General features: G+C 49.6%; 1 protein-coding gene and 1 long non-coding RNA gene across 2 annotated transcripts in view; one reads left to right on the top strand and one right to left on the bottom strand.

The window, feature by feature from the left end:
- The window catches only part of Adamts2 (ADAM metallopeptidase with thrombospondin type 1 motif 2), a 197,592-nt gene that overhangs the window by 94,201 nt on the left and 84,654 nt on the right, over positions 1-18,737 (top strand). The gene's annotated exons all lie outside the window — the stretch shown is intronic.
- Positions 11,538-18,402, bottom strand: LOC126511452 (uncharacterized). Its single transcript, XR_007594694.1, has 3 exons — positions 18,331-18,402; positions 13,776-13,849; positions 11,538-11,838 (listed from the first exon to the last, which is right to left on the bottom strand). It is a non-coding gene; the product is annotated as an uncharacterized lncRNA (long non-coding RNA).

Genomic DNA, 18,737 nt, shown 5'->3' on the forward strand with positions numbered 1-18,737 from the left:
CGATTTTTCTTAACAAAATTTAATTGATTTTCTTGAAGAAGTGATGTTTCTTCGTTTGCTGTATTCCCTTAGTACAATCCTGCGGAGTTTAAATTGTTTCTTTTAATTTGCTTTTCACCCATGGGGCTCCTCCAGTCACCATTCCAGGAATGGAGCTCTTGGGACCTTGGTGCTTGAAATCCCTTCATAGGACCAAGGCCCTGGGAAGATCAGAGGGCGCGGTATCTGTCAGGGTCTAATGAGACACAGTTGTTGGAGACACAGATCCAGTTATACCACAGGGAGAATTGTGCTGGCACAGGAACGAGACAGCGGGCAAAGCTGGCCCATTCTACCCCAAGGCCAGCGCCTGGTCTCCCATCCTGCCTAGCTTTAACTGTCAGCTTGACATGGTCTAGAGTCACCTGAGAATGGTGTCTCAACTGAGGAAGTTTCCAGATCAGACTGGCCTGTGGGCATGTCGGTAGGGCATTGTCTTGATTGATCACTGATTTGGAAGGATCCAGCCCATGGTGGGCTGCACTATTTGCTGGGCAGGTGTTCCTGAGCTAGGCACCAGGCTTTGGACATCTACCACGTTTGCTGGGCAGGTGGTCCTGAGCCAGGCACCAGCCTTTGGACATCCACCACGTTTGCTGGGCAGGTGATCCTGAGCCAGGCACCAGCCTTTGGGCATCCTCCATGTTTCTGTATCACGTTCCTGCTTGAGTTCCTGCCTTGACTTCCCTGAGTGACCTGGAAGTGCAAGTCAAATAAATTTTTTTCTTCCCTAAGTTGCTTTTGGTCATAATATTTGTTACAGTAACAGAATGAATCTAAAACAGTTCTTCTCTCTTAACTTGGCTCTCTTCTCTATAGACTTCCTTCTCAGATTATAAGTTGCTCCACATTAGGGACTCCAGGAATCCACTGCAAGCTTTACATGCTGGGAAGGAAGACCATGTTTGTTTCTCTGTTATTCTCATTATCTGGATCTCATGGAGGACTCTTGTCTCTGCTACTTTTGGTATTGCTGTGATAAAATACCCTGACAAAAGCATCTTGGGGGAGAAAGGGTTTGCCCTGGTTCAAGAATGCAGTCCATTGCAGCAGAGGAGTCACGAGGCAGGGACCCGAAAGCAGTGACCTGAGGCAGGGACCAAGGCATGGCGCCACAATTGGGAAGTAGAAGGCAAGGATTGAGCGATGTCTGCTTAGCTCCCTTTCTCCCCTTCTGTAGGTCGGGATCCCAGCTAGGCAATGGTGTTATGCACACAGGGTAGGTACTTCCCAAAGACCCATCACCCACGTGGTTCCGGATCCTGTCAAATAATACTTAACAGCACAAGCACTGATTTGACCACATGCCCACTCTCTGGACAAGCCACTGTGGCTAGGGATATGGTACCAGCTGTGGACTATGGGCCCTTCCCTGTGGCCCTCTGAGGGCAGACCAGATGTGATGGATACACCTATCAAAGTCACATCAGGTGACCAGAAAGGAGGACTCAAATCACCACAATAGCCTCCACTTTTCTCTTAAAGAACACATGCAGAGTGGTGGAAAAATGATTCAGGTAAGCACTGTTTCTGCAGAGGATCTGGGTTTAGTTCCCAGCACCCACGTGGTGGCTCACAACCATTTGTATGTCCAGTTCCAGGGAATCCGATGCCCTCTCCTGATCCCCACAGGCACCATGTGGTGGACATATATTCATACATACAGAACACCTCATACATATAAATTAATCTTGAAATATACATATAGAAAAGTACACATGCAATTTTGCATATCCAACCATTCCTTCCTTAAAAATGTTTTGATTTATGATTTTTTATGATGACATAAAAAGAAACAATATGCCTGCAGAGTTCTGAAGCTAGGGAAATGGCTCATTGGGTGAGGAGTTCTGCATAAGGATGTGTGAGGTCCCGAGTTCAGATCCTGGACACAGAAATGTGGAGCAGACTTAGGAACCTGCCTGGAACCCCAATGCTCTGGATCCCTGGAGCAAATTGGCTACTAGACTAACCAGATAGGCTAGTAAGGGGTTCACATGAGAGACCCTCCTTCAGAATGTAAGATGGGGCGTGATCGAGGAAGTCAGCCTATAGCCTCTACAGACGCACGCATGCACACGCACACACGCACACACACACACATGCACACACGAGCACACGCAGACATACCATGCACAGGCAAAAAGAGAAAGTAATAAATTTGCATTTGGCTCTTGTCCCAGATTAGGCAGAAGTGAACCACGGTTCCCAGCAGTCACATGATCACTAAGGAAAGAGCCTGGACTCTCAGACTACTGCACTGCTAATCTCGGCAGTTTGGTAGGCTCACTTATTGTGCTGTGATCTAGAGTGGTTTCAGTGAGGAGGGGTTTGTCGGGCTCCATTGTGGGCAGAGGAGCATCTGCAGTTAGTCTTGGAGGGACTCCTAAATCTCTTGGACAGACTCAGAACCTAAAACTCAAAACTTCCTAAGGGTCGTCACTTCCGGCTGTGCTCCTCCTGCAGAACTGAGCACTTGTGAATTCAGACGGCACAAGTCAAAGGAAGCCAGCAGTAAACTTCTCCAAGGAGACCGTGGCCACTGGACAGTCAGAATGGAAGCTGCAGAGTGGCCTTCGACACGGCAATTTTCACATTGTTTTCTGAGCGCTAGATTGATTTTGACTCTCTGGATGACACCAAGGCTGAAAACTCTGACTCACAGAGGCAAAGAATAACAAACCCAACTCGCCAAGCCTTGCTGGACGATGGGAACCATTCTGGGTTGACCTGATGCTACCTCGTTTCCCACAAGGCTGAGGTCGTCTCTGGCAGTGTGTGCCTGTAGAGGCTGGCTGGGCCAGCAGCCGCTCATCCGTGTCACATATAAACCCTGTGGTGGTGGTGTTTCTAACTCACATGCTGCCGCTTATACGCAATGACAAGGCCTACCGTGGCATGTGGCTCTGGTTCTAGAATGCTCAAGTTCTGAATGCTAAAAGAAAGCAGACCGAGCAAGCCAGTCAGCAGCACCCTTCCATGGCCTCTGCTTCAGTTCCTGCCCCATCTTCCCTCAGGGATGGGCATGTTACCTGGAAGTGTAAGATAAAATGAACCCTTTCCTCCCCAAGTTGCTTGTGGTCATGGTGTTTCCTCACAACAATAGAATTCCAACTAAGACAGAAACCCAGATTCTTGTCAAGTCTTTGCATCACATCCTATTACCGTTGGGTTTCCTCTTCTACCTTAAACTAGAGACACCCTCCTTGGTTAATCTAAACTCACTCTGTGAGTTACTTTTTCCACTGTTTTGACAAAATACCTGACAAGAAGTAATGCAAGAGAGAAAAGAAGACACTTGCTTTGGCTCGCGATTTAAGGATATAGTCCATCATGGTGGCAAAGCGCGGCGCAGGTGCAGGAGGTAGCCTGTCACATTTTTTCTGCAGTCAGGAGACAGAGAGCAAACAGGAAGTAGGAACAGGCTATAAACCTTAAGGCCTGACCCCAGCTATCCCCTTTCTCCAGAATAGCCCCCAGTACAGCCCTACTAGCTAGGGACAGGAGTTTAGACAAAAGCCCCTGGAGGGCGTTTCACGTGGCTAGGGACAGGGGATCAAACTGGAGGGCGTTTCACACAGAAACCACAAATGTCACTAAGACCATATTCTACTTAGGAGAGTTGAACCCTGTGTTCCTCTTCACCTACTGATGAAGCTTCCAGAAGTGGTAGGGAGTTCAGACTCCCAGTGGGACCAGTTTTCTGGTGTCCACAGCAGGGGCCAAGACCTCTGCACCAGCATCGTCAAAGGTATCAAGGCCTAGAGTGTGAGGCACTCACTCTTCCCTTACCAAAGCAGTGGAATCTACTCCTTGGCATATGTCTCGGAAACTCACCGGGGCATGGAATCATGGTCCTGCCAGGGTGACCACGTCATTCAAGGTTTCTAGAAGACTCACCAGCTGACTTTTTTCTTTGATGATGCTCTTCCCTCAAACCTTTTTGTCTTAACTTGTTTTCTGTTGCTATAATAGAACTATGCAAGACTGGGTTGGCTGTGAACCATGGAAGTCTGTTTGGCTCACAGTTCTGGAGGCTGGGGAGTCTTAGAGCACAGTGCTGGCATCCACCAGCGCCTTGTGAGTGCTTACAGCTGCATCTGCACCGTAACGTAATGGGGTCTTTGCGTGGGGAGACAGAGCAAGTGTGCCAGCTAAGGTTCTTCTTTTAAAGCCACTGTTATCATTATGGGGGTGCTACCCACATCACCTCATCTAATCCTAACGAAGGCCCCACCTCCCAATAACATCTGCATATAATTCAGGTGATTATGTTTTATGCCCGTGAACTTAGAGGGACCATATTCAAATGGCAGCAACCTTTGGCCTGTGGTCCCCACCTTGCATAGTCTCTCAGTATCACACTCTCTGGCTTAGGACCCGTGTAACCTGGACTTCTGAACCCTTTCATCCCACCTAGGACCTGCCCCATGTTGAAGCCATTGCCTTACGAACCCTGTTGATGTCTTGCTATCCCTTGCCAGGCCTGCACCTGCTGGAGGAGACCCCTCAGCCCTTGAGCTGGTCACAACAGTGGCCCTCAGCCGGCACCTCACCCCATCTCCTGTAAGGTGACTTGTCCTTTCTTCCCTCTTTGCGTGTCTCTGCCGTCTCCCTGGTCATTCATGTCTTGTGACTTCCGATTAGTCCTTGCTTCACAAATGTGGAAGCCATGTGACCAGACTCCTCAAGTTCCTGCCTCCCCCATGACTTCCGGCCAGAAGGTCTCTACTCAGGAGCTCTGAGCCACAACCAACCTTTTTGTTGTGTTTGTCAGGGTGCTTCATTACAGCAGCGGGAAAATAACCCACGACGCTGTGTGGCTGTGTGATCTGGCCCTCTGCCTCTCTGACCCTGTCGCCTCCTGTCCCGCCCCGCTCACCTTATTTCTGACATTCTAGACTCCCTCCTTTCCACTTAACCCTGCACAGTTCTTTCTTCTGCCTGGCCTCTCTTTCCTAAGAAGCCCCCGGAACCCATCTCTCTGCCCTCACCGCCCACGCCCTCTTTATGCACGGGTCCCCTTTGGGTGAGACCCAGCCTGAGCATCCTGGCAACCTGTCTTTCCCCAGCCCGTCCTGGTGCCTCTGTTTGCTGTTGCTCTGCTTTTCTGCTTTTCTCTTTCTTCTTTTCCAAACATCTCACGTGTGTTCTGCAAGGGAAGTGGTGGGAAGACCTTGAGGTTTATAGTCCAGCCCAACTTCCCAGATGTCGGCCGATCCACTGCCATAGCCGCTTCTGCCACCATGCCTTTTCTGCTGCGATGGGTCATAGCCTAAGATTGTGAGTCAAAATAAATTGTTCCCCACTGAAGTTGCTTCTTTTCAGGTATTCGGTCGCAGTGATGAGGGAGATAGCTAATTTAGGAATATTGCAGGTTACAATCCCTGGGGAATATTCAGCTCTCAGTCAACATGTAGTGATTACTGGGTGCGTGTCTGAGGAGGCCGAACCAGCGTTTCAAAAAGACATCTGCACTCTTATCTTCATTGCATCATTCACAACTGCAAAATACAGAGTCAAATAAGATGCTTATCAATGGGGAGGAGGGCCTAAAGGAAATACAGTACACAAACACAGAGGAATGTTATTCCAACAGTAAGAATGAATGAAATCTCATCACCGTGGCAACATGGACATAGGGCATCACAGAGAGTAAAATAAACAAGATAGGGAAAAGGAAAGATGGCTTCTGTCACTGTGCGTGTGGCAGCTAAGAAGATTGATTTCAGGTAGCTGGGCATGTTTTCATATGCATGTAACCCCAGCAGTCAGGAGACTAAGCCAGGAGTACCATGAGCTCAAAGTCATTCTGAATGATGTAACAAGAAAGGGCCAAGGGATAAAAGGAAAAAGGAAGGGAGGAGGGTGAGTGGAAAAATAAAAAAAAAAATTAGAGTCTAGGGAAGGGGGAGAGGGAAGAAAGAGGGGGAGGTTGGACAAGAGGTACCAAAATAGACAGGAGTATTCTTTTTTTAAAAAAATTTTATTCATTTTTATTTTATGTGTATGAGTATTTTACCAGTATGAATGTATATGCACCATATGTGTGCAGGGCCCTCAGAGGTCAATGTATATGCACCATGTGTGTGCAGTGCCCTCAGAGGCCAGAAGAGGGTGTTAGGTCCCCCTGGAACTAGACTTACAATCAATTGTGAGCTACCATGTCGCTTCTGGGAAGTGAACCTGAACTCTCTGGATGTGTTCCTAACTGCTGAGTCATCTTTCCAACCTCCATTGTTCAAGTACATTCTATAGCACAGGTGGGTGACTATAGTTTACAACAGCTTCCATAATCTATTTATTTGCTTTGCTAGTAGAGCCCTGATGACTAGCCTAAGACGTTTCCAAATTTATGACACACGCGACTCAGTCCCCTCACGTGCTGGTATTATAGGCACGCGGTACCATGTCCAACCATATTATACGGTCCAAAAGAACTGCAAGTTCACAGGTTCCCAGCCCAGAAAAATGAGGAATGCTCCGGGAGCTGTTGATTTTAATTCTCCGGTTTGACCATGACCTGAGGTATGCAGGATGAACAGACAACAGCCCCTTAGCCAGAGACACGGTGTGTCCCATCAGCACACCATGACCATGACTAGGTACAGCACTTCCATGTCAATTAAAAATAAACAGAACAGAACTCTGCAGCGTTAACTTTGAAAGTAGATGGCGGGTGAGTCATAGACTCCCAGCCCGGGAAGCCAGGACTGGGCTCCAAGAGGGATACCAGCTGCTTCACCAGCAGTGGGTTCCAGGGAGCCAGCGTGGCTCCAGTTCCCTTGCGGCTTCCTTCAGGCTTTCGGGGGGGGGGACTATCTGCACCTTGAGTGGGAGGTCAGCTGCAACACCTCCATGCTAGTGAGTCTGTCACACACGGGATTCCACGGTGTCTCCATGCACACGGGCTGAGCGTGTTTGCTGTGGGACATTCAAGGCCCTTGTGGGGCGAGGAGGAGGTCACTCCAAGTTCTGGCTAAATCTTTGTCCTTTCATAGCTACAAGGTTGTGAGTGCGGACAGCTATGCTGTCCTTCCACTTGCTTCGGAGAGGAGGTGCCCGGGCCTCTAAGCTTCGAGGTTGTCGAACACCTGGCACCTGTGCTTTGACAGTTTCAGGGATGCAGTGAAAATTCGGAGGACACAGATGTTCCGAGCTGCTTCCTTCCCCTTGGCATTTCCCCTACAAAGTCTCTGTGCACGAGCATGGGGGGGGGGGTTGCCCAGAAGCCCCTCATTGGACTTCACCTTCATTAATTCCATCAATATAAAAATCAAACACCGTGATTTTTACAACTGTTTATTTTCCCAAGCTCCAAACAGCCATTGCCCCACGCAGCCTGTGCTTGTGAAGCCATACTAGCGGATCTGGCTTGGCTCACAATTATTAAGACTTCAAAGAAGCGGGAAGGATGATACCTTAGTCAACTTGGGCTCCCGTAACAAAAATCCCCGAAGTCTGGGCAACCAAGACATGCATCTCATAGTTTTGGAGACTGGGTTTGATATGGAGGCATTGTTTGATGGATGGTGCGTGCCGCTCATGGATGGTATTTATCTGTGTTCTTATATGATGGGAGGGACACAAGAGCCTGTTGGGGTTCCCTTCATGCAAGGGGATCCTGTTCATGAGATTCACCCCTAGAATCTAGTCACCTCCAAAGGCGTCTGTCATTGGCAGCCAGAGCTCTCCGGGCCGCTCTGAAGCAGCCTGAGACTCTTGACCGCACCCCAGAAAAGAATTTCAGGACAAATCAGTAGGACTCACAATTGGAGTTTATTAAGAAAATATCATTTGTGTGTGTGTGGTGTGTGTGTGTGTGTGTTTCGAGACAGGGTTTCTCTGTAGCCTTGAAGCCTATCCTAGAACCTGACTAGCCTTGAACTCTGCCTCCCAAGTGCTGAGATTAAGGGCGTGTGTCACCACTGCCTGGCAAGAAAATACCTTTTAAAAATAATTTAATGATGTGTATATGTGTGTACATGAGTGCAAATATCAGAGGCCAGCTGGTAAGTGCTGGGAGCTGAACGTGTGTCTTCTGCAAGAGCAGCAGGTGTTCTCCATTGCTAAGCCATCTCTCCAACCCTAAGAAAAGGTTGATAATACAGATTTAAGTAGGGGCTGAGAGAGGGGGAATTAAGAAAGGGCTATCTGTACATAACCAAGCGTGGGTGCCTGATAAACATCTGGGGCTTTGGTCAGCTGTTTTACGGTAGTCTTTAATGGAAGGGAGATTATTCATGAGTTAAGGTGGGGAATTCCAGGAATGGGTCTGAATTTTTCCAGGCTAGGGTTACTCCCCTCTTCTGTCCTCACGTGGGGTTGTTAGATGTGGCACGGTGTCAGATGCATGATGGGAACAGGCGATTCTGCAAGGCTTATGAGCGGTAGGATGAAGCAAAGGACGGTCTACCTCTCCTGGTTGGCTGGGTCATTTCCAGCTTGTCTGTGGTGGTCTTGTATCTACTGTTGGAATGGTCACATGGTGTTTTGTGTGCTGCAGCTCTGCGGGTGATCACATGAGCCTCCAGTCACCAGCAGTTGGCCCTGCCTCAGTCCTCCCATCCCATCCCACTGAGACCAGGCTTCCGCATGTGAACTGGGGAGTCCACAGCAGATACCAAAGGGTGAGACTCTTTACCAGAGTTTTCACAGCCAGCTCTCCTCCTTGCTAGGATCTCAGGGCTTCAGAGGGGCCCTGAAGTTGGATTTTTCTGGTAGAACTGGCATTAAGTCTCCCTGTGTGCCCTCATGGGAGTGACAGGGGCAATTGGGACTGATGGCCATCTTCCCCTGTCTTTGCATTCTTCAAGAGAAGGGAGCAAGCATGGTCCTGCTGGGAGGTAGTTTGGAGGGGAGGGGAAGATCCCCAATTCCAGTACTGAGAGGCAGTTGTCTCTCCTTGTGGCTCCTTGGGTGAGTGCGGTCAGTCCTGCTGTAGGCAGTACAGCTGGAAGCCAGGATGTGACTGGTCTCGAGGCTAAGCAGAATCTCTCTCTGGGGGCTGGAACCACAGGTGGGGGTGGGCTTGAGCATTTGTTTAACAGCAGCTGAGACAGGAGAGCATCTGAGGCCAGGATGATGGCCAGGGTGGGAACAGGAGGCAGGCATGAGGCTTAAGGACCTCAGAGAAAGGGAGGAGCCAGAGGAGAGGGTAGCCTTGGGAAGGATGGTTGGAGTCATGCTGGTCCAACTGGATCCCTGAGATGGTGCTCAAGAGGTTCATCTGGGGAGGGGACCCAGCAAGACAGGACCAAATCAGTGAGTGTCAAAACTGAATTATCTCTTTGGTCCAGGAGGAGGTGGTCTTATTCCCATCTCCATCCTCACCTCCTGCCTCTCCCAAGACAAGATGGGGCGTGTGAACCCTTTCTCTGGCACTTTGCAGAGGGAGGATGGGAACAAAGCCCCATCAGCTGAGAGTGTCATATTTGGTAGAATATGGGCACACATACAAAGACCTTCATTTAGCACACTCCTGAAAAGTTTCTGTACCCCGATAAGCCTCTCTGCCGACCAAATCAAACTGAATCAGAAAATGCCCAGGTTTACTGGATACAACACTCCTGGCTGGTTTTCCAGCCCCCCAAGAGAGGAGACAGGAAAACCACGTGTCTATTTTCTGGGGGGCAGTTTAAATACCCTGTGGGAGTGGTCTTGAGCATCTCTGGGGAAGGGGTCATCATTTGGCAAACTCTCTGAGATGCAGCAGGGTTTAGAGAGATGGAGGAGGGGCCTTGGGGTGAAGCTTCCACCTGAACAACTCCAGGCCTGCTCTTGGCCAGGGCTCAGGCCCAAAGGTCAGTCTGACCCATGTTCTCCTCTCTGAAGCTCACGGTCTTGGTGACAGAGTGTTGCGTATGATTTATAGTTTCCAGCATCTATCCTTTAGTGGAGGGAAATGAAATCCAGGCGTTGGGAGAATGTACAGGAAAACAACTGTGGAGGCAATGAGCCAGGGTTTCAAAGCTTCAATAGGAGTCTCCGAGGGCCTTGGTTCACTTTCTGTTACTATAATTGAATACTACGGATGAGATAATTTATTTAAAAAGAAAAGAACAACTTTATTCCCTGTGGCTCTAGAGTCTATGAAGTTCAGCAACACAACACTGGCACCTGGTGAGGGCTTTCTTGCTACATCACAATGTGGCAGAAGGACTCACGTGGGGGACAGAGTAAGCAGCCAGCTCAGTAGTGCCTCTTCTTCTAAGATCACTGATGGCATCCACCCTAATGCCCCACTGCCAGACACTGTCAACATGTAGCTTTGTCCCAATACACAGACTTCGGAGACTGCATTCAAATCATAGCATTCATCCAGGAAGGACACTGGATAGAGCAAACCATGTTTCCCAGCATGCACAGGTGTTTGGGTGGGACAGGATAGAATTGAGTATGTCTGCCTTGTAGGTGGGGCAGGGTGGGGAGGTGAGGGGACAGCCCCTTAGGAGGTCACAGACAAGGTAGCTCACGGTGCACCTGCTCTGGCAACCACTGTGGGGTTTCAATGATGAGGCAAGGTCTAGCAAAGGCTGCTGCCTCTGTGTGGAGAGGTCAGAGGCAGGAGACTACACACTGAGGTCTATGTGGAGGCCTAACATCATGGCAGACAAGCAAGGTCCTACTTAGGGAGAATAAAGACAGAAGATGTTGAATGTTACCAATTCCTTGTGAGTGCAGATGAGATGACTGGCAGGACTGGAGTGGGGAAAGACACCAGGTTCCATGGTACTTGGTGCCACAGAAGTGTCCTGTAACATGCAGGGGTGATGGCAGACAGCTGGGAGGAGGAGCCCAGGAGGACACGGGGCACTCTGCATACAACTCTGCCGCACTCACTTGAAACAGGGCCGCATACTACACCTGGACCTTGGTCAGCGGCCCCATCCATCCTCCTGTCTCAGCCTACCACAATGCTGGGGCTACAAGCCCATGTGCGAACAAGCCCGTTTTTGTATGTGCGTTTTGGGGATTCAGACTCAGGTCTTCGTGTGTAAGCCGCAAGCTCCACACTGACCCGTGTCTCCTGGTCTGGTTATTGTTTCAAACATCTGCTGGGGTGTGTTCAGACGTGAGAGCGCAAGACTGCCAGGGGTGGCTTTGTGTGTTTCCCTTCTCCAGGAAGTTAAGAATGTTGTATCCTGCAACTTCAATTAGACCAATAAATCAAAGGCTTTAAAATATCAGGAACCATAAGAGTGTCGTGAAACTTTAATGAAAGAAACATAAGCATGACTTTAAGCTTAATAGTGAGAATTGCTGGTTCCTGGCTTTTTTCCACTTTTTAAGTAGCTGATTGTGCTAGCAGAAGCGTCAGAGACACAATACAATAATCAGTATCTATAAAGTGTTTGGGGTCCTTGCCAGTCTGCCAGCTCCACGCAGGCTCGCAGGAGAACTGTCTCCGCAGCACTCAGCAGTGCCTGGAGTTTCTCCATTTTCCAAATCAAGGATTGAGAACTAATTCAAGAACGATTACAGTAACTTGTCGAGAGTATCAGAATTCACTTGAGAGCCCCTTGAAGCACAGGCCGGAACAACGCTTGGGCTCGACGACACTCAGGAAGATGCCCAGAGTTGCGATGATTGGGGATCGGAGACGTTAGTGGGTGTGGAAGTAGGGTCTCCCTCCTCACGTTCTGTAGCATGCAGATAATCGTAGCTGACTCGCTGCACCGCTGCGAGGATGAATTGGCTGGATACTGGCAACTTGCTTAAAACAATGCCAGCATCCGTTGAAGAGTGATGTGACCCTTTATTAGGAAGCCCAAACGGTTGCCATGGTAGCAGCCAGACCTGCAAAGTTGTGGTTATACTTGGGTCAGTCCCAGCCCTCCCTTGTTTCCCCAGATGAAATGCTGTTTCTTCATTTAACCATAGAGCGAGTGTCATGGGGGCACAAAAGCCTGGGATAAATCTAAAGGTGTCTCTGGAGGCATCAAATCTATTTTAAAGACATGTATGGGTTGTGAATGCTTCATCCAAAATGCTCAAGACCAGACTATTTCAGATTGCAGATTTTTCTTTTTTTCAGATATTTGCATTATATGATGAGATATCTCAGGGAAAAGACCAAGGTATACATATGATATTTATTTATGTTTTATGTACACCTGTATCCATAGCCTGGGATATTTCATAAGATGTTTTAAATGCCCTGCGTTTAATAGCTGCACATCATCAGAAGTTGGGGCTCTATTTTCCTTCTTTCCTTCCTTCCTTTTTTCTTTTCTTTTTTTTTTTTTTTAAAGATTTCCTATTTATTAATCTAGGTTTGTGTCTATGTGAGTGTATATGTCTGTGCTTGTGCGCAGAGGCCAGGCCAGGACGTTAAGTGCACTTCTCTGCCAAGCTCTGTCTTTTTCTTTGAGGCAAGGTCTCTCCCTGAACCTGGGACTCACAGTTTCTCTGCTAGGTTGAAAGCCAGCAAGTTTCAGCAATGCTCCTGTCTCTGCCCTCCTCTGAGGGCATGGGTGGCATGCATGAGTGGGACACTGACTTGTTTCCTGGATGCTGGGATCTGAGCTCTGGCCCTCAAGATTGCACAGCGAGCACCTGCAACCGCTGATCCATGTCTCCACCCCCAGGGATGGAGTCACCAGGAACTCAAAAACGCTTGAGTTTGGATCTTCTGGTGGGGAGTGCTCAAACTGTTGACTATTTCATGAGATAAAATTAACACGTTTTCAGAGACACAGACTAGAATAAAGTCCTACTTTTTTTTGATAAACAGCAATTTTGTCTTAATTTCTTAAGAAATTGCTAAATTTACAAGTTTGGATGGAAATTTAATACAGACTTGACACGATCAGATACGAATCAACATGACGTGTCTGGAAAGGAATCAGCGCCTCGTGCAGCAGTTTCCCCTTCAGCTCGCTTGCTGAACCCTGGTCTGTCCTGCTTCTGGACCCCCAGGGGGCTCAAGTACTTCCAAGACCCAGATAAAAATACAGTGTGTGACCCTGGGGTTTTTGACATTCTCCCCTCACTAGGAGTTCATGCTCCAACAGGATAACCTCAGGGCGCCTTGCCCCTTACCCAAGTTTCATTAGTTCATCATTCTGTTAAAAAGTTAGGAGTGCTGGGCGGTGATGGCACACGCCTTTAATCCCAGCTCTTGGGAGGCAGAGGCAGGTGGATTTCAGCGAGTTCAAGGCCAGCCTAGTCTACGAAGTGAGTTCCAGGACAGCTAGGACTGTTACACAGAGCCACAGTATACAGTGAGTTTGGACATGTCAACCATCTGTGGTATTATCAACACTGTCAGGATAATGAATGAGTTAGTCACCTATTCTTGTACCCTAACCCACTTGTTTTATGCTTAAAGCATTTAACATACCCGTCCAATTGCACAAATTTGGGTCATTGTCCCCCCCATCCCTACTTCCTTGCCCTCCCCTTTCCCTCCCCCCTCTGCAGTGTTGAGAGAGGCCTCAGTCTGTACCCCAGGTCACCCTCAAGTCCACTACAAAGCCCCGACTAGCCTTGAACAGCAACCATCCCCATTACAGCCTCCTGTGTGCTAGGACTGCCTGTGAACCAACACACTAGACTAAAACATAGGTTTCTTGTTGTCTGACTGTTTGCTGTTTTGTGGTGTGGGGTTGAACTTGGAACCTTAAAAATGTTAGTGTGTGTTTTGCAACTGAGCCACGTCCTCCGCACTGAGCTGGTTCAGTCATTAAGAGCGCTAGCTGTTCTAACACGAGACCCCAGTTTAGTTTCATTACCCATGTCATGCTCATAGCTGCCTGCATCTCCAGCTCCAGGGCATCCAATATCCTCTTCTGGCCTCAATAAGTACCTGCAAACATATACACATGCACATAAATTCACATACACACACACACATCTTACCTTGGGTAGGGCTTGAAGGAGGACCTCCTGAATTCCAAGTTGTATCCTTCTGGGACTTACTTGTTTTAGAATATGGGGGATAGTGCAGAGATATCAGTACTCAGGTATAGCCTCAGAAGTTCCAAACTGGCTGGATTTGTGTCTTCTTTTATGGGGGTGCCCCCATTGTATTATAAAGTGAATTAATGTCAATCCAGTACACAAATGGTGTGGTGGGCCTTAAATTAAATTTTTAAAATGCTTTTAATTTATTTTATACGTACACGTGTTTTGTCTGCATGTATGTCTGTTTACAACACACACATGCCTGGTGTCTGTCCATGGAAGCCAGAAGAGGGTGCCAGGTCCCCTGGTGGAGTTGCAGACAGTTGTGAGTCACCATGTGGGTGCTGGGAATCGAACCCAAGTCCTCTGGAAGAGCAGCCAGTGCTCCTAACTGTGAGCCTTCTATGCATCCCCACAGTGGGCATTTTAAGCAGTACATGGAATAAAGGAAGTATGTACAGACCCCAGTACCTGGCCGTGTGTGATGGGTGTGTGGCTTCAGCCAGGCCTGTACTCCCTGGCAGATGGAGGTTCAGGAATGGGAGCTGAGGTCAGAGTTACTGAGCCCCTGTTCTCCTCCAAGCCTCATCCTGTGAACCAGCACACACACACTCCTCCTGGGCCGTAATGTATGGTTGATGTATATTGGAAGGCAGCATTCCCCCTGGTTTCAGGGAAGGGCCTGGTGTGTACGAGTCTCTGGCCAGAAGACCATCATGTACTTCTCAGTGCAGAACCCACGGAAAGAGCTCAGCCTCAGAGGTCGCTGGGTCCCAGATGGCCAAGTTAAATGCTCTGGTGACCCACACTGCAAACCCACCCACCTCTCTGCAAGGTCTGTCTGCCCGCATTGCTGGCCTGCACCCCTGCCTATCGTGTGCTCACCCATTTATCCTATAGCTCTGCCCACTTTCCTGGCTCAGTCTACTACAGGGCTACTTAACCCACTCCTCCCACCTTCAGGCCCCACCCACTGCCATGCCCACCCAGCCACTCATCCTGCCTGGGTTTCTGCATACCCAATCCTCTGCTCCACCCCACAGGGACCTCCTCTCTCTCTAAACCACTTAGTCCTGTGATAGATTGCCTCTGGCAAGCCCGGTGCATCGATCCTGACTCTCAGGGATTTGATTACAGTGTTTTCGAACAAAGTCAAAAGTAGACCCCACGAGAGGGCTATGGTGAAGTAATTATGGTGTTTTTGGTGCTGTGTGCCAAGGCCCAGGACAAAGCAAGTAAGGACGTCAAGGGTAAAAGGTCAGAAGATGGAATTAGAAAAAAATGAAAAGGTGTTACTCAGGGATGCCTGGCGCGGACTGGCGCGGACTCCCCAGCTGACAGAGAGCTCTGAGCAAGGGAATAGTAGGAAGGAGCCATTTCACACTTAATCACAGTTTCCCACAAGGTACTTAAGGAATGAGGAGTGAACTGAACTTGGACAATTAGTGTAATTAAACATTCATGGTGCCTGCTGTCCATTTCCTGCCTGGGGATATCTTTGGAGCAGAAGCACAGCTTTCTTCTTGGAGGTGACTTCAAGAGCAGCGGGTAAGAAGGTGGTTTGCTGTGGGGCTGCACCTTTGAGCCCTGAGTTGGGACAGGACCCTGGTGGCAGCCATAGGCTGGCAGAAGACTGGGTGGTGCTGAGTTGGTTGTCATGGAGATGGGTTGGGATCTGGTGCTGCTGACCCATTCCCATATTGGTTCAGTTTCAAGCCACATGAATTTGAAACTCTGGGTGTCATCTGAAGGAGGGCAGGTACCAATCTGAGGGAGGGCAGATACCATCTGAGGGAGGGTGTTGAGTGTATGCCACTGTAGATGCTAAGGGATGGAGGCTAGCTGATTGATGGTGTCTGCCAGGCGTGGTTGGCTGGAACAAGTCTATAAGGCATCATCAGGTCCTGGACTTTACTGTTTCCCCCAAACAGTACCCAAGAGACAAGCAAAGGCTGTTCCCTGTGACTGAGGGTCTTCTGTCATGCCGTGCAGACTCCTTCCATTTCACACCCAGGCTGACTACTAGACCCCCAGAGAACGGAACGAAACAGAGGTGTGGTCCCGACCTGGGGCTGTGGTGAATGTGCCCTTTTCTCATAGGCTGGCCCAGAGGACAGGAGACCTGGCTGGTGTCTAGACAGGATGCCCAGTGAATAAATCGATACACCGCCTCTTTGGTCACCTGGCTGGCAGTCCACTTGAGTCCACTTGAAGTCGCTTTGATGTTCGTCTCTGATGGCAGCCTCACATTTGGGGCTCCTTCACACCACACAGGCCCCTTCAGGGTCCCAAACCCTCATCCTGTCCCTGAGTATTTATTCTGTGAGCGTATGCCTGTCCCCTGAGTGCCCACAGAAGCCTCAGGATCAACTTGCCCCCAAATGGCCTCCTTTTCCTCCCCAGGCACAGGGAAGGGCTCCCCAGGGTAGCCAGCCACACCCTGTATCCTCTCCCCCTGCTCCCCATAGAGATCTGTCTCTTAGCACTATGGGTACACGAGCTGGCTTCCTCCCCATACAATCAGGGCCAGGGCTGTTCTGAAGAACACCACATCCTTCACGTCTGCTGCCTGCTCAGAATCTATCTTCAGTCTCCCTCCATATCCTCAAGGCCTGCTTCCCACAGCGAGCCCATCCCTTCCTCCTCCACTGGTCACAGAGGTGCCCTAAGCACTTTTACTCTTTGGGGGTCTATGCTATGAATCCCCTTTTTACTCAGCCCACCTGGCCTGGGGAAGTTAGAGAACACCTCACCCCAGGGGGCTCCCAGTTTCTCTTCTGGGCTCTGAGAAAACCTTCTGGTGCCAAATTTGAGTGGCCACGGATCAGGAACAGTGGAGCTAGATTGCTGCAGTTTCCGTGGTCCAACAGGGAAGCAGTTTCATGGAGTTTTTGTAGTAACAGAACAAAGAAAGTTATAAATCAAAGCATTTTAAAACCACACTGGTGGAAACATGAAGCAGAGAGTGCAGCGGGCTGAGGAATCGCCACCATGGCATCCTTAGCGCTTCTGCTGGCAAATAGTGTTTCTTAGGTTAATGTATTCCAAAGGTTTTTTTATCTGTTTATCAGGACATCAGGTCTGACACAAAGGTTGGCAAGGAATGGCTCTCCAGAGAGCTAAAGGCAGCCAGGGAGAAGTTGTAATTAGGCTATCAAATCAGCAACGTTCCAAATTCTCCATAGTCGCTGACGTTCTATTAGTCAATCAATGCACGCCGACAGCGTCTTTCCAGGAATTCTCCCTCACATGGCTCCCTAACTCTATGGCCTCCAATATCTGAGAGCACACAGTCGGATCCACACTGAGCCACGGGTGTCTCTGTCCATCCGTCAGCAGCAGACGCCTCCGTCTCTCACATCCTGCTTTTACGCCCACGCTCAGAGGCAGGTCTAGGAAGTGGGTACCAGACCATCACCCTCCTAGGCCTCCAGAGCTGCCTCTGGTTGACCTGGTGGCTCCCCCAGCCCTGGCAGAGGAATCCCTCTCTGGGGTGAGGCTTAGGCTTGGCCACCACGGAGTTTCTTGGCTGTCCCTGCAGACACGTGGCTCATTCATTGCAGCTTTGTAAGAGAAACCACGGCAAGCAAGCCCCTGCAACTCACTGCTCAGGACTGTGTCCTGCTTCTGCCTCTGCCTTCCCCACCTGCTGCTCTGCACTCACCCGCTCTGAACTCAGTTCCCTTTTCAAGAAGCCACTATTGTTTCCCTCTCTTTTCTGTGTCTTTTCAGGGTGTTCTAGTTGTGTGTGTGTGTGTGTGTGTGTGTGTGAGAGAGAGAGAGAGAGAGAGAGAGAGAGAGAGAGAAAGAGCGAGAGAGACAGAGACAGAGACAGAGAGACAGAGAGAGACAGAGAGACAGAGAAACAGAGAGAGGAGTGGAGGGAGAGAGAGAAAGAGGAAGGGAAATATCCTAAAACTGGGCTCTCTGGCTCGAAGGATTCTGGGTAGTGTGTGCATATGTGATTCCCCTCCACAGGACTGTTAGCACACTCCACACGCTGTATCCTGTGCTGTCCTTGAGTTTGCCAGGCAGTGTACCTGGAGGTCCCCATCAGCACTTACAGATCTGCCACCTCCTCCTGCACAGACACTCCTCGCGTGGCAGCTTTGACCGGATCCTGCCAGATGCTCAATTCTCTTTTTAACTTGGCTTTCTGAGTCTACTTTAGAATTCCCATACGCGTATATGATCCATCTTTGTTGTTCTCCCTACTTCCTTTAGCTCCTTCAGGCCCCCCACCCCCCCCCCCTCCCTCCCTCCCTCCCTCCCTCCCTCCCTCCTTCCCTCCATGTTCTCTTTTCTTTCTTTAACCCACTGAGTCCAAGTAGCGCTCATATGCTCATGGGTGTGGGGCTGCCCTCTGGAGCATGATTGACTTACCAGCATTAACCTCCCTCCAAAGTGGCTCTCTCTCTTCCCCGGGATTCAGCAACTGCCCCAACTAAAGGCTGGGTCTTGTTACTCCCTGCATCTGTGCTGCAATACTTAAGATGTGTTATTTTTAAGTGTGTGTGTGTGTGTGTGTGTGTGTGTGTGTGTGCACAGGTGTCTGCAGAGGCCAGAGGCATTAGATTCCCCTGCAGCTGGAGTTGCAGCAGCTGCAAACACCATAACAAGGGCTCTCCCACTCCCACTCAGATCTTCTGGGAGAACATGGAGCAGAGCTCTCTAAACTGCTGTGCCATCCCGTCAGCCCACCGCCAACCCTGCAAACAGCCACAGCCATTGTGAGTGCTCCTGTGTGACAGCCTGGTCAAGCCCAGCCCCACCCCCCCACCCTCCCCCCC

Source organism: Alexandromys fortis, unplaced genomic scaffold (assembly GCF_014885135.2).
Source record: "Alexandromys fortis isolate MF-2015 unplaced genomic scaffold, M_Fortis_MF-2015_v1.1 scaffold_99, whole genome shotgun sequence".
In the NCBI taxonomy this organism is placed as follows: domain Eukaryota; kingdom Metazoa; phylum Chordata; class Mammalia; order Rodentia; family Cricetidae; genus Alexandromys; species Alexandromys fortis.